We start from the raw sequence: 13,670 nt of genomic DNA, 5'->3' as shown, positions 1-13,670 counted from the left end.
TAAATTCTCAAGTGGTTGGATATTTACCAGAGCCAAACAACCCACTTTTTGCCTACCTTAAAAATCACCGATACTTTTTGGAATTATCTCTCTCAGCATTTGTGCATTCCCATTTTGGATGTTCAATTTTTTTTTTCTTCAGATCCAAGCTTGAGTTACCACTCTCCCATTTTTCCTTGTAAACAAAAAAGATTTTAGATCGCAACTAAACAAAAATTATAGAGTTCATGTGTGCAAAAGAATTTTAAAACTATAATAAATAGAAAATTATTTCACGCACCAAAAAATGAACCCCAAAATCCATGTTTGGGAATTTCCACTAGTACAACAACCTAATAATAGCTTGGTGGAATTTTATAGGAAAGAGACTTCTAACTGATCCCAACATGCTTTAAGTGTGGTGGGGGTGTGCATGCCACAACCATGTTGAGGATGCAAGTGGCCTAGTGGCCCAAAAATTAGGGGGAGTAGAAAAAGTTAAATTCTCAAGTGGTTGGATATTTACCAGAGCCAAACATCCCACTTTTTTTGCCTATCCTTAAAAATCACAGATAGTTTTTGGAATTATCTCTCTCAGCATTTGTGCATTCCCATTTTGGATGTTCAAATTTTTTTTTTCTTCAGATCCAAGCTTGAGTTTGCACTCTCCCATTTTTCCTCGTCAACAAAAAAGATATAAGATCGCAACAAAACGAGAATTTTAGAGTTCATGTGTGCAAAAGAATTTGAAAACTATAATAAATAGAAAATTATTTCACGCACCAAAAAATGAACCCCAAAATCAATGTTTGGGAAATTCCACTAGTACAACCCCCTAATAATAGCTTGGTGGAATTTTATAGGAAAGAGACTTCTAACTAAACCCAACATGCTTTAAGTGTGGTGGGGGTGTGCATGCCACAAACATGTTGAGGATGCAAGTGGCCTAGCGGCCCAAAAATTAGGGGGAGTAGAAAAAGTTAAATTCTCAAGTGGTTAGATATTTACCAGAGCAAAACAACCCACTTTTTTGGCCTATCCTTAAAAATCACAGATACTTTTTGGAATTATCTCTCTCAGCATTTGTGCATTCCCATTTTGGATGTTCAAATTTTTTTTTTTCTGCAGACCCAAGCTTGAGTTTCCACTCACCCATTTTTCCTCGTAAACAAAAAAGATATAAAATCGCAACAAATTAAAAATTTTAGAGTTCGTGTGTGCAAAAGAATTTGAAAACTATAATAAATAGAAAATTATTTCACGCACCAAAAAATGAACCCCAAAATCCATGCTTGGGAAATTCCACTAGTACAACACCCTAATAATAGGTTAGTGGAATTTTATAGGAAAGAGACTTGTAACTGATCCCAACATGCTTTAAGTGTGGTGGGGGTGTGCATGCCACAAGCATGTTGAGGATGCAAGTGGCCTAGTGGCCAAAAAATTAGGGGGAGTAGAAAAAGTTAAATTCTCAAGTGGTTGGATATTTACCGGAGCCAAACAACCCACTTTTTTCCTATCCTTAAAAATCACAGATACATTTTGGAATTATCTCTATCAGCATTTGTGCATTCCCATTTTGGATGTTCAAATTTTTTTTTTCTTCAGATCCATGCTTGAGTTTCCACTATCCCATTTTTCCTCATAAACAAAAAAGATATATGATCGCAACAAAACGAAAAATTTTAGAGTTCGTGTGTGCAAAAGAATTTGAAAACTATACTAAATAGAAAATTATTTCACGCACCAAAAAATAAACCCCAAAATCCATTTTTGGGAAATTTCACTAGCACAACCCCCTAATAATAGCTTGGTGGAATTTTATAGGAAAGAGACTTCTAATTGATCCCAACATGCTTTAAGTGTGGTGGGGCCTCAAGCATGTTGAGGATGCAAGTGGCCTAGTGGCCCAAAAATTAGGGGGAGTTGAAAAAGTTAAATTCTCAAGTGGTTGGATATTTACCAGAGCCAAACAACCCACTTTTTGCCTACCTTAAAAATCACCGATACTTTTTGGAATTATCTCTCTCAGCATTTGTGCATTCCCATTTTGGATGTTCAATTTTTTTTTTCTTCAGATCCAAGCTTGAGTTACCACTCTCCCATTTTTCCTTGTAAACAAAAAAGATTTTAGATCGCAACTAAACAAAAATTATAGAGTTCATGTGTGCAAAAGAATTTTAAAACTATAATAAATAGAAAATTATTTCACGCACCAAAAAATGAACCCCAAAATCCATGTTTGGGAATTTCCACTAGTACAACAACCTAATAATAGCTTGGTGGAATTTTATAGGAAAGAGACTTCTAACTGATCCCAACATGCTTTAAGTGTGGTGGGGGTGTGCATGCCACAACCATGTTGAGGATGCAAGTGGCCTAGTGGCCCAAAAATTAGGGGGAGTAGAAAAAGTTAAATTCTCAAGTGGTTGGATATTTACCAGAGCCAAACATCCCACTTTTTTTGCCTATCCTTAAAAGTCACAGATAGTTTTTGGAATTATCTCTCTCAGCATTTGTGCATTCCCATTTTGGATGTTCAAATTTTTTTTTTCTTCAGATCCAAGCTTGAGTTTGCACTCTCCCATTTTTCCTCGTCAACAAAAAAGATATAAGATCGCAACAAAACGAGAATTTTAGAGTTCATGTGTGCAAAAGAATTTGAAAACTATAATAAATAGAAAATTATTTCACGCACCAAAAAATGAACCCCAAAATCAATGTTTGGGAAATTCCACTAGTACAACCCCCTAATAATACCTTGGTGGAATTTTATAGGAAAGAGACTTCTAACTGATCCCAACATGCTTTAAGTGTGGTGGGGGTGTGCATGCCACAAGCATGTTGAGGATGCAAGTGGCCTAGTGGCCCAAAAATTAGGGGGACTAGAAAAAGTTAAATTCTCAAGTGATTGGATATTTACCATAGCCAAACAACCCACTTTTTTTGCCTATCCTTAAAAATAAAGATACTTTTTAGAATTATCTCTCTCAGCATTTGTGCATTCCCATTTTGGATGTTCAAATTTTTTTTTTTCTTCAGATCCATGCTTGAGTTTCCACTCTCCCATTTTTCCACGTAAACAAAAAAGATATAAGATCGCAACAAAACAAAAATTTTAGAGTTCATGTGTGCAAAAGAATTTGAAAACTATAATAAATAGAAAATTATTTCACATACTAAAAAATGAACCCCAAAATCCATGTTTGGGAATTTCCACTAGTACAACCCCCTAATAATAGCTTGGTGGAATTTTACAGGAAAGAGACTTCTAACTGATCCCAACATGCTTTAAGTGTGGTGGGGGTGTGCATGCCACAAGCATGTTGAGGATGCAAGTGGCCTAGTGGCCCAAAAATTAGGGGTAGTAGAAAAAGTTAAATTCTCAAGTGGTTGGATATTTACCAGAGCCAAACAACCCATTTTTTGCCTATCCTTAAAAATCACAGATAATTTTTGGAATTATCTCTCTCGGCATTTGTGCATTCCCATTTTGGATGTTTAAATTTTTTTTTCTTCAGATCCAAGCTTCAGTTTCCACTCTCCCATTTTTCCTCGTAAGCAAAAAAGATATTAGATCGCAACAAAATGAAAATTATAGAGTTCATGTGTGTAAAAGAATTTGAAAACTATAATAAATAGAAAATTATTTCACGCACCAAAAAATTAACCCCAAAATCCATGTTTGGGAATTTCCACTAGTACAACCCCCTAATAATAGCTTGGTGGAATTTTATAGGAAAGAGACTTCTAACTGATCCCAACATGCTTTAAGTATGGTGGGGGTGTGCATGCCACAAGCATGTTGAGGATGCAAGTGGCCTAGTGGCCCAAAAATTAGGGGGAGTAGAAAAAGTTAAATTCTCAAGTGGTTGGATATTTACCAGAGCCAAACAACGCACTTTTTTTGCCTATCCTTAAAAATCACAGATACTTTTTGGAATTATGTCTCTCAGCATTTCTGCATTCCCATTTTGGATGTTCAAATTTTTTTTTCTTCAGATCCAAGCTTGAGTTTCCACTCTCCCATTTTTCCTCGTAAACAAAAAAAATATAAGATCGCTACAAAACGAAAAATTTTAGAGTGTCTGTGTGCAAAAGAATTTGAAAACTGTAATAAATAGAAAATTATTTCACGCACCAAAAAATGAACCCCAAAATCCATGTTGTGGAAATTCCACTAGTACAACTCCCTAATAATAGTTTGGTGGAATTTTATAGGAAAGAGACTTCTAACTGATCCCGACATGCTTTAAGTGTGGTGGGGGGGTGTGCATGCGACAAGCATGTTGAGGATGCAAGTGGCCTAGTGGCCCAAAAATTAGGGGGAGTAGAAAAAGTTAAATTCTCAAGTGGTTGGATATTTACCAGAGCCAAACAACCCACTTTTTGCCTATCCTTAAAAATCACAGATACTTTTTGGAATTATCTCTCTCAGCATTTGTGCATTCCCATTTATGATGTACAAATTTTTTTGTTTTTTCTTCAGATCCAAACTTGAGTTTCCACTCTCCCATTTTTCCTCGTAAACAAAAAAGATATAAGATCGCAAGAAAACGAAAATTTTAGAGTTCATGTGTGCAAAACAATTTGAAAACTATAATAAACAGAAAATTATTTCACGCACCAAAAAATGAACCCCAAAATCCACGTTTGGGAAATTCCACTAGTACAACCCCCTAATAATAGCTTGGTGGAATTTTATTGGAAAGAGACTACTAACTAAACCCAACATGCTTTAAGTGTGGTGGGGGTGTGCATGCCACAAGCATGTTGAGGATGCAAGAGGCCTAGTGGCCCAAAAATTAGGGGGAGAAGAAAAAGTTAAATTCTCTAGTGGTTGGATATTTACCAGAGCCAAACAACCCACTTTTTGCCTATCCTTAAAAATCACAGATACTTTTTGGAATTATCTCTCTCAGCATTTGTGCATTCCCATTTTGGATGTTTAAATTTTTTTGTTTTTTCTTCAGATCCAAACTTGAGTTTCCACTCTCCCATTTTTCCTCGAAAACAAAAAAGATATAAGATCGCAACAAAACGAAAATTTTAGAGTTCATGTGTGCAAAAGAATTTGAAAACTAAAATAAATAGAATATTTTTTCACGCACCAAAAAATGAACCCCAAAATCCATGTTTGGGAAATTCCACTAGTACAACCACCTAATAATAGCTTGGTGGAATTTTATAGGAAATAGACTTCTAACTGATCCCAACATGCTTTAAGTGTGGTGGGGGTGTGCATGCCACAAGCATGTTGAGGATGTAAGCGGCCTAGTGGCCCAAAAATGAGGGGGAGTAGAAAAAGTTAAATTCTCAAGTGGTTGGATATTTACCAGAGCCAAACAACCCACTTTTTTTGCCAGTCCTTAAAAATCACAGATACTTTTTGTAATTATCTCTCTCAGCATTTGTGCATTCCCATTTTGGATGTTCAAATTTTTTTTTTCTACAAATCCAAGCTTGAGTTTCCACTCTCCCATTTTTCCTCGTAAACAAAAAAGATATAAGATCGTAACAAAACAAAAATTTTAGAGTTCATGTGTGCAAAAGAATTTGAAAATAATAAAAATAAAAAAAAATTTCACGCACTAAAATTGAACCCCAAAATCCATGTTTGGGAAATTCCACTGGTACGACCCCCTAATAATAGCTTGGTGGAATTTTATAGGAAAGCAACTTCTAACTGATCCCAACATGCTTTAAGTGTGGTGGGGGTGTGCATGCCACAAGCATGTTGCGGATGCAAGTGGCCTAGTGGGCCAAAAATTAGGGGGAGTAGAAAAAGTTAACTTCTCAAGTGGTTGGATATTTAGCACAGCAAGACAACCAACTTTTTGCCTATCCTTAAAAGTAACAGATACTTTTTGGAATTATCTCTCTCAGCATTTGTGCATTCCTATTTTGGATGTTTAATTTTTTTGTTTTCTTCAGTTCCAAACTTGTGTTTGCACTCTCCCATTTTTCCCAGTAAACAAAAAAGATATAATATCGCAACAAAACGAAAATTTTATAGTTCCTGTGTGCAAAAGAATTTGAAAACTATAATAAATAGAAAATTATTTAACGCACTAAATATGAACCCTAAAATCCATGTTTGGGAAATTCCAATAGTACAACCCCCTAGTAATAGCTTGGTGGAATTTTATAGGAAAGAGACTTCTAACTGATCCCAACATGCTTTAACTGTGGTGGGGGTGGGCATGCCACAAGCATGTTGAGGATGCAAGTGGCTTAGTGGCCCAAAAATTTTGGTTGGATATTTACCAGAGCCAAACAACCCACTTTTTGCCTATCCTTAAAAATCAAAGATTCTTTATGGAATTATCTCTCTTAGCATTTGTGCATTCCCATTTTGGATGTTCAAATTTTTTTTTTTCTTCAGATCCAAACTTGAGTTTCCACTCTCCCATTTTTCCTCGTAAACAAAAAAGATCTAAGAACGCAACAAAATGAAAATTTTAGAGTTCATGTGTGCAAAAGAATTTGAAAACTATAATAAATAGAAAATAATTTCACACACTAAAAATGAACCCCAAAATCCATGTTTGGGAAATTTCACTGGTACAACCCCCTAGTAATAGCTGTGGAATTTTATAGGAAAGCGACTTCTAACTGATCCCGACATGCTTTAAGTATGGTGGGGGTGTGCCTGCCACAAGCATCTTGAGGATGCAAGTGGCCTAGTGGCCCAAAAATTAGGGGGAGTAGAAAAAGTTAAATTCTCAATTGGTTGGATATTTACCAGAGCCAAACAACCCACTTTTTTTGCCTATCCTTAAAAATCACAGATACTTTTTGGAATTATCTCTCTCAGCATTTGTGCATTCGCATTTTGGATGTTCAAATTTTTTTTTTCTTCAGATCCATGCTTGAGTTACCACTCTCCCATTTTTTCTCGCAAACAAAAAAGATATAAGATCACAACAAAGCGAAAATTTTAGAGTTCATGTGTGCAAAAGAATTTGAAAACTATAATAAATAGAAAATTATTTCATGCACCAAAAAATGAACCCCAAAATCCATGTTTGGAAATTTTCACTAGTACAACCCCCTAATAATAGCTTGGTGGAATTTTGTAGGAAAGAGACTTCTAACTGATCCCAACATGCTTTAAGTGTGGTGGGAGGTGTGCATGCCACAAGCATGTTGAGGATGCAAGTGGCCTAGTGGCCCAAAAATTAGGGGGAGTAGAAAAAGTTAAATTCTCAAGTGGTTGGATATTTACCAGAGCCAAACAACCCACTTTTTTTGCCTATCTTTAAAAATCACAGATACTTTTTGGAATTATCTCTCTCAGCATTTGTGCATTCCCATTTTGGATGTTCAAATTTTTTTTTTCTTCAGATCCAAGCTTGAGTTTCCACTCTCCCATTTTTCCTCGTAAACAAAAAAGATATAAGATCGCAACAAAACGAAAATTTTAGAGTTCATATGTGCAAAAGAATTTGAAAACTATAATAAATAGAAAATTATTTCACTCGCCAAAAAATGAACCCCAAAATCCATGTTTCAAAAATTCCACTAGTACAACCCCCTAATAATAGCTTGGTGGAATTTTATAGGAAAGAGACTTCTAACTGATCCCAACATGCTTTAAGTGTGGTGGGCCTGTGCATGCCACAAGCATGTTGAGGATGCAAGTGGCCTAGTAGCCCAAAAATTAGGGGGAGTAGAAAAAGTTAAATTCTCAAGTGGTTGGATATTTACCAGAGCCAAACAACCCACTTTTTTTGCCTATCTTTAAAAATCAAAGATACTTTTTGGAATTATTACTCTCAGCATTTGTGCATTCCCATTTTGGATGTTCAAAATTTTTTTTTTCTTCAGATCCAAGCTTGAGTTTCCACTCTCCCATTTTTTCTCGCAAACAAAAAAGATATAAGATCACAACAAAGCGAAAATTTTAGAGTTCATGTGTGCAAAAGAATTTGAAAACTATAATAAATAGAAAATTATTTCATGCACCTAAAAATGTACCCCAAAATCCATGTTTGGAAATTTTCACTCGTACAACCCCCAAATAATAGCTTGGTGGAATTTTGTAGGAAAGAGACTTCTAACTGATCCCAACATGCTTTAAATGTGGTGGGGGGTGTGCATGCCACAAGCATGTTGAGGATGCAAGTGGCCTAGTGGCCCAAAAATTAGGGGGAGTAGAAAAAGTTAAATTCTCAAGTGGTTGGATATTTACCAGAGCCAAACAACCCACTTTTTTTGCCTATCTTTAAAAATAACAGATACTTTTTTGGAATTATCTCTCTCAGCATTTGTGCATTCCCAGTTTGGATGTTCAAATTTTTTTTTTCTTCAGATCCAAGCTTGAGTTTCCACTCTCCCATTTTTCCTCGTAAACAAAAAAGATATAAGATCGCAAAAAAACGAAAATTTTAGAGTTCATATGTGCAAAAGAATTTGAAAACTATAATAAATAGAAAATTATTTCACGCGCCAAAAAACGAACCCCAAAATCCTTGTTTCGGAAATTCCACTAGTACAACCCCCTGATTATAGCTTGGTGGAATTTTATAGGAAAGAGACTTCTAACTGATCGTAACATGCTTTAAGTGTGGTGGGCGTGTGCATGCCACAAGCATGTTGAGGATGCAAGTGGCCTAGTGGCCCAAAAATTAGGGGGAGTAGAAAAAGTTAAATTCTAGAGTGGTTGGATATTTACCAGAGCCAAATAACCCACTTTTTTTGCCTATCCTTAAAAATCAAAGATACTTTTTGGAATTATCACTCTCAGCATTTGTGCATTCCCATTTTGGATGTTCAAAATTTTTTTTTTCTTCAGATCCATGCTTGAGTTTCCACTCTCCCATTTTTCCTCATAAACAAAAAAGATATAAGATCGCAACAAAACAAAAATTTTAGAGTTCGTGTGTGCAAACGAATTTGAAAACTATAATAAATAGAAAATTATTTCACGCACCAAAAAATGAACCCCAAAATCCATGTTTGGGAAATTCCACTAGTACAACCCCCTAATAATAGCTTGGTGGAATTTTATAGGAAAGAGACTTCTAACTGATCCCGACATGCTTTAAGTATGGTGGGGGTGTGCATGCCACAAGCATGTTGAGGATGCAAGTGGCCTAGTGGCCCAAAAATTAGGGGGAGCAGAAAAAGTTAAATTCTCAATTGGTTGGATATTTACCAGAGCCAAACAACCCACTTTTTTTGCCTATCCTTAAAAATCACAGATACTTTTTGGAATTATCTCTCTCAGCATTTGTGCATTCGCTTTTTGGATGTTCAAAATTTTTTTTTCTTCAGATCCAAGCTTGAGTTTCCACTCTCCCATTTTTTCTCGCAAACAAAAAAGATATAAGATCGCAACAAAGTGAAAATTTTAGAGTTCATGTGTGCAAAAGAATTTGAAAACTATAATAAATAGAAAATTATTTCATGCACCAAAAAATGAACCCCAAAATCCATGTTTGGAAATTTTCACTAGTACAACCCCCTTATAATAGCTTGGTGGAATTTTATAGGAAAAAGACTTCTAACTGATCCCAACATGCTTTAAGTGTGGTGGGGGGTGTGCATGCCACAAGCTTGTTGAGGATGTAAGTGGCCTAGTGGCCCAAGAATTAGGGGGAGTAGAAAAAGTTAAATTCTAAAGTGGTTGGATATTTACCAGAGCCAAACAACCCACTTTTTTTGCCTATCTTTAAAAATCACAGAAACTTTTTGGAATTATCTCTCTCAGCATTTGTGCATTCCCATTTTGGATGTTCAAATTTTTTTTTTCTTCAGATCCAAGCTTGAGTTTCCACTCTCGCATTTTTCCTCATAAACAAAAAAGATATAAGATCGCAACAAAATGAAAATTTTAGAGTTCATAAATGCAAAAGAATTTGAAAACTATAATAAATAGAAAATTATTTCACGCGCCAAAAAATGAACCCCAAAATCCATGTTTTGGAAATTCCACTAGTACAACCCCCTAATAATAGCTTGGTGGAATTTTATAGGAAAGAGACTTCTAACTGATCCCAACATGCTTTAAGTGTGGTGGGCGTGTGCATGCCACAAGCATGTTGAGGATGCAAGTGGCCTAGTGGCCCAAAAATTAGGGGGAGTAGAAAAAGTTAAATTCTCAAATGGTTGGATATTTACCAGAGCCAAACAACCCACTTTTTTTGCCTATCCTTAAAAATCAAAGTTACATTTTGGAATTATCACTCTCAGCATTTGTGCATTCCCATTTTGGATGTTCAAAATTTTTTTTTTCCTCAGATCCATGCTTGAGTTTCCACTCTCCCATTTTTCCTCATAAACAAAAAAGATATAAGATCGCAACAAAACGAAAATTTTAGAGTTCATGTGCGCAAAAGAATTTGAAAACTATAATAAATAGAAAATTATTTCACGCACCAAAAAATGAACCCCAAAATCCATGTTTGGGAATTTCCACTAGTACAACCCCCTAATAATAGCTTGGTGGAATTTTATAGGAAAGAGACTTCTAACTGATCCCAACATGCTTTAAGTGTGGTGGGGGTGTGCATGCCACAAGCATGTTGAGGATGCAAGTGGCCTAGTGGCCCAAAAATTAGGGGGAATAGAAAAAGTTAAATTCTCAAGTGGTTGGATATTTACGAGAACCAAACAACCCACTTTTTCCCTATCCTTAACAATCACAGATACTTTTTGAAATTATCTCTCTCAACATTTGTGCATGCCCCTTTTGGATGTTCAAATTTTTTTTTTTCTTCAGATCCAAGCTTGAGTTTCCACTCTCCCATTTTTCCTCGTAAGTAAAAAAGATATTAGATCGCAACAAAACAAAAATTATAGAGTTCATGTGTGGAAAAGAATTTGAATACTATAATAAATAGAATATTATTTCACGCACCAAAAAATGAACCCCAAAGTCCATGTTTTGGAATTTCCACTAGTACAACCCCCTAATAATAGCTTGGTGGAATTTTATAGGAAAGAGACTTCTAACTGATCCCAACATGCTTTAAGTGTGGTGGGGGTGTGCATGCCACAAGCATGTTGAGGATGCAAGTGGCCTAATGGCCCAAAAATTAGGGGGAGTAGAAAAAGTTAAATTCTCAAGTGGTTGGATATTTACCAGAACCAAATAACCCATTTTTTTTGCCTATCCATAAAAATCACAGATACTTTTTGGAATTATGTCTCTCAGCATTTGTGCATTCCCATTTTGGATGTTCAAATTTTTTTTTCTTCAGATCCAAGCTTGAGTTTCCACTCTCCGATTTTTCCTCGTCAACAAAAAAGATAAAAGATCGCAACAAAACGAAAATTTTAGAGTTCATGTGTGCAAAAGAATTTGAAAACTATAATAAATAGAAAATTATTTCACGCACCAAAAAATAAACCCCACAATCCATGTTTAGGAAATTCCACTAGTACAACCCCCTAATAATAGCTTGGTGGAATTTTATAGGAAAGAGACTTCTAACTTATCCCAACTCGCTTTAAGTGTGGTGGGGGTGTGCATGCCACAAGCATGTTGAGGATGCAAGTGGCCTAGTGGCCCAAAAATTAGGGGGAGTAGAAAAAGTTAAATTCTCAAGTGGTTGGATATTTACCAGAGCCAAACAACCCACTTTTTGCCTATCCTTAAAAATCACAGATACTTTTTGGAATTATCTCTCTCAGCATTTGTGCATTCCCATTTTGGATGTTAAAATTTTTTTTTTCTTCAGATCCAAGCTTGAGTTTCCACTCTCCCATTTTTCCTTGTAAACAAAAAACATATAAGATCGCAACAAAAAAAAAATTTAAGAGTTCGTGTGTGCAAAACAATTTGAAAACTATAATAAATAGAAAATTATTTCACGCACCAAAAAATAAACCGCAAAATCCATGTTTAGGAAATTCCACTAGTACAACCCCCTAATAATAGCTTGGTGGAATTTTATAGGAAAGAGACTTCTAACTGATCCCAACATGCTTTAAGTGTGGTGGGGGTGTGCATGCCACAAGCATGTTGAGGATGCAAGTGGCCTAGTGGCCCAAAAATTAGGGGGAGTAGAAAAAGTTAAATTCTCAAGTGGTCGGATATTTACCAGAGCCAAACAACCCACTTTTTTGGCCTATCCTTAAAAAGCAAAGATACTTTTTGGAATTATCTCTCTCAACATTTGTGCACTCCCATTTTGGATGTTCAATTTTTTTTTTCTTCAGATCCAAGCTTGAGTTTCCACTTCCCTTTTTTTCTCGCAAACAAAAAAAATATAAGATCGCAACAAAACGAAAATTTTAGAGTTGATGTGTGCAAAAGAATTTGAAAACTATAATAAATAGAAAATTATTTCACGCACCAAAAAATGAACCCCTAAATCCATGTTTGGAAATTTACCCTAGTACAACCCCCTAATAATAGCTTGGTGGAATTTTATAGGAAAGAGACTTCTAACTGATCCAAACATGCTTTAAGTGTGGTGGAGGTGTGCATGCCACAAGCATGTTGAGGATGCAAGTGGCCTAGTGGCCCAAAAATTAGGGGGAGTAGAAAAAGTTAAATTCTCAAGTGGTTGAATATTTACCAGAGCCAAACAACCCACTTTTTTTGCCTATCTATAAAAATCATAGATACTTTTTGGAATTATCTCTCTCAGCATTTGTACATTCCCATTATGGATGTTCAAATTTTTTTTTTCTTCAGATCCAAGCTTGAGTTTCCACTCTCCCATTTTTCCTCGTAAACAAAAAAGATATAAGATCGCAAGAAAACGAAAATTTTAGAGTTCATGTGTGCAAAAGAATTTGAAAACTTTAAAAAATAGAAAATTATTTCACGCACCAAAAAATGAACCCCAAAATCCATGTTTCGGAAATTCCACTAGTACAACCCCCTACTAATAGCTTGGTGGAATTTTATAGGAAAGAGACTGCTAACTGATCCCAACATGCTTTAAGTGTGGTGGAGGTGTGCATGCCACAAGCATGTTGAGGATGCAAGTGGCCTAGTGGCTCAAAAATTAGGGGGAGTAGAAAAAGTTAAATTGTCAAGTGGTTGGATATTTACGAGAGCCAAACAACCCATTTTTTTGCCTATCCTTAAAACTCACAAGTACTTTTTGGAATTATCTCTCTCTCAGTATTTCTGCATTTCCATTTTGGATGTTCAAATTTTTTTTCTTCAGATCCAAGCTTCAGTTTCCACTCTCCCATTTTTTCTCGTAAACAAAAAAGATATAAGATCGTAACAAAGCGAAAATTTTAGAGTTGATGTGTGCAAAAGAATTTGAAGACTATAATAAATAGAAAATTATTTTACGCAGCCAAAAATGAACCCCAAAATCGATGTTTGGAAATTTTCACTAGTACAACCCCCTAATAATAGCTTGTGAAATTTTATAGGAAAGCGACTTCTAACTGATCCCAACATGCTTTAAGTGTGGTGGGGGTGTGCATGCCACAAGCATGTTGAGGATGCAAGTGGCCTAGTGGCCCAAAAATTAGGGGGAGTAGAAAAAGTTAAATTCTCAAGTGGTTGGATATTTACCAGAGCCAAACAACCCACTTTTTTTGCTTATCTTTAAAAATCACAGATACTTTTTGGAATTATCTCTCTCAGCATTTATGCATTCCCATTTTGGATGTTCAAATTTTTTTTTCTTCAGATCCAAGCTTGAGTTTCCACTCTCCCATTTTTCCTCATAAACAAAAAAGATATAAGATCGCAACAAAACGAAAATTTTAGA

This window comes from Aristolochia californica, unplaced genomic scaffold (genome assembly GCF_029961685.1).
Source record: "Aristolochia californica isolate CCGP_79_NKW_82.1479 unplaced genomic scaffold, dmAriCali1.0.hap1 SCAF_2, whole genome shotgun sequence".
NCBI lineage: Eukaryota > Viridiplantae > Streptophyta > Magnoliopsida > Piperales > Aristolochiaceae > Aristolochia > Aristolochia californica.
The sequence above is the reverse complement of the archived record's forward strand: the minus strand, read 5'-3'. Positions refer to the sequence as shown.